We start from the raw sequence: 2,801 nt of genomic DNA, 5'->3' as shown, positions 1-2,801 counted from the left end.
CGATTTGAGCATGGTTTGAGATCTAGGCTGTCTAATGGTGTTGCTGGAGAGGAAAGAGGAGTGGAGTAAGAAGGGATGGAGAAAGAGTAAGAGGAGAAACGGAAGATTAGGGAATGAGAGGAGGAGATGGATACGTGAGTTGAGTCGACTCGCCAAGTCAACTTCCAAATCACACAAGTTAGGATCTGGTTTCATCCAGGCGTTGCTGGTTGAGTTGTGAGAGAAAATAAGATAGAGAAAAGTAATGAACAAGAAGAATAAAAAGATAAGATGCAATGTATGTTTGACTCAGCTGAGTTGACTCGGTGACGTGAAATGAGTTGTAGTGGATCTAGTTGGGCTTGATAACTTTGCTAGATGTTTTCAAGCTAAAAGTTTTATCTTACTTGTTTCATTCTCGTCTGGTAGCAGGGTGACTTCATCAATCAAGGTATAAACTCGATTTCAAATCTAATGGTATTTGGTCAATGTAGCAATGAGTCAACTCAGTGAGTTTTTAGCAAAGATTTGAGTTTGACTTAAATTCTAATTTTAGTCATTTGTCCAACATGTAATTATTATTCTGTGGCTTTCTAGCCTTGTTTGGATTGAGTCAATTGGGTCAAATCGGGCCGAGTTCAGTTGATCAAGTGTAAATCAAGAAGTATCGGCATGTTCAAGTTAGTTAGTTTTAGAATCTTTGTTTGGATTTTTAATCAAGTTATAATTATATTATTTTAATTCTTACGGTAAAAACTGAAATTATCTCTCATCTAGGTTCGACATGTTGAGCTGAGTTTGGACCGAATTAGGAGTTGAGTTGAATCAATTCAAGCTAGTGAAGTTAAATCGAGTGATTTGGACTTTTTAGTGATCGTTAGTCTTGTAAGAAGAGAATTCATATCCTAAGGTGAGGATTCACCCTTCAAGTTTACTTTCATTATGATAGTTAAATTAGTTTTATTGATTTATTTGCCAAAGAATGTTTTTGACTAGTTTACATGTATGATTAGATATTTAATTGAGCTACGAATTGTTAATCTTTGATTTAAGATGATTCATATTTATATATAAATATTCTCTTATAATAAAGAATCATATGAGTACGTCTCTTAATTTACAGATATTAATGTACTAAATCCTAAAGAGTTATGATTTATTTGACTATGAAATTAATTGGTTTAGTCTAGTTTCGATGAACATGAGTATTTACTTGAATATGTATATTGAATTGATTGTAGATTAGTTTAACACTCGATGATGTATATTAAATTGATTATAGTTTGGTTTAACATTGGATTGTGTTAAGTTGAAATTGGAATTTAATGTTAGATGTTAGCAGATATGTATATTAGAGTTTTTCTCGAGCTAGTGGCCGATCATGAATGAATTAAATGTTATGTGATTGTAGACTTACCATCTCATGAATTATTTGCGTATTATGGCTTATGAATTGTATTATTTGGTGGTGTCCTTGAAGGACTTGATGCCAATATGGCTTGTTGGGAGAACTCTTTGTTGAAAGTATATTTGGACATGTGATGGTAGGGTCTACGTGTCGAATCATGAGTGGCCACTAGTTATAGAGATTCTTGTAAATGAAATATCTTGGATTCTTTATCTTACCATCACTACTTTTAATTATTTAAGTGTGTTAGAATTTTACTTGTTTAAGTCTCATGAGCCAGGGATGGTGGAATGGGACACTATGCCGAAGCTGTCAGCCTATGTTCGGTTGCACACGCCCCCGATAGTGACCTTTGAGCTTCTCTGATATTTTGTTTGTAAATTGGACTAATAATGGTTGGGTTAATCATGCATACATGGCACGTGGGCGTTATCAGATGCCTGGTCGACTGTTTGAAAGACCCGATATCTTGTATGAATGGGCCGACTGTTTGAAAGGTCCATTCATTTATTCAGCTGGATGTACATCCCCATGCTGATTGTATTCATGCATTCATTCATTAATTAAGATTAAGTTAGCCATTGAATATTGTGTGTGAAGTGGATTGTATCTTCTTATATTATACATTAAATTGTAGCTTGAATGTTATAATTGTTTGTGTTATATTTGTGGCGAATGGATTGTATCTATACATGTTATACCTGGAATTCCATGTCGATATGTAGTTGGTGTTGTACTTGTGAATTGTAAATTGTAACTTAGATTCTATAGTTCCTTGGATTGTACTTATAGATTGTGTTTTCTTCTTATGTACAGGTGGTATATATCATTCTATATGTCACTTAAGAAATATAAATTGTATATTCTTATATTTTACTTATGAAGTTTACATTGGATATTGTATTCTCCTGAGTCATTTGAATTCCATTATTGACTTTTGTGATGCTTGGTAATCTTGGAGGGTATACCTCACAGGGATAGCCATTGACGCTATCAAACCGTATTCAGTTGATGCAGGTTATGTAGATGATGCACCGATCGACATTGGTGTGGGGCATGGAGAGCTAAATAATCTTACGACTCCATATCCTAGTTTTCTTTCATTATTATTTTATTTCATTTTTTATATTTGAGTCGTTACTTCGTATAAGTCCTATGGGCAACCATTTGTATAAGTTGAGATATATTTTAGACACTTCCTCTATGTGTAGTCTGTTTACTCCCGTTGTGATCTCTCACTAATAATAGAAATAAAAAATTTTATATATATATATATATCACTATGAAATGTGGGGCTATCCTTCAAAGTTAACACTCGGGGTTTTAGAAAACGAGTACTAAACTTGGGTTACGAAATTCGAGGTGTTACAGTACATGAATGGACGTCATGGACAAACGCATGTGGATCAATGTG

The 2,801-nt window shown here is 34.0% G+C and overlaps 1 long non-coding RNA gene across 1 annotated transcript; it reads left to right on the top strand.

The window, feature by feature from the left end:
* The first annotated feature begins 398 nt into the window (after window positions 1-398).
* Window positions 399-2,583, top strand: LOC131257561 (uncharacterized). Its single transcript, XR_009177499.1, has 3 exons — window positions 399-659; window positions 757-889; window positions 2,396-2,583. It is a non-coding gene; the product is annotated as an uncharacterized LOC131257561 (long non-coding RNA).
* The last annotated feature ends 218 nt before the right edge of the window (window positions 2,584-2,801 follow it).

The sequence above is a fragment of the Magnolia sinica genome, chromosome 10 (assembly GCF_029962835.1).
Source record: "Magnolia sinica isolate HGM2019 chromosome 10, MsV1, whole genome shotgun sequence".
NCBI lineage: Eukaryota > Viridiplantae > Streptophyta > Magnoliopsida > Magnoliales > Magnoliaceae > Magnolia > Magnolia sinica.
The sequence above is the reverse complement of the archived record's forward strand: the minus strand, read 5'-3'. Positions and strand labels throughout refer to the sequence as shown.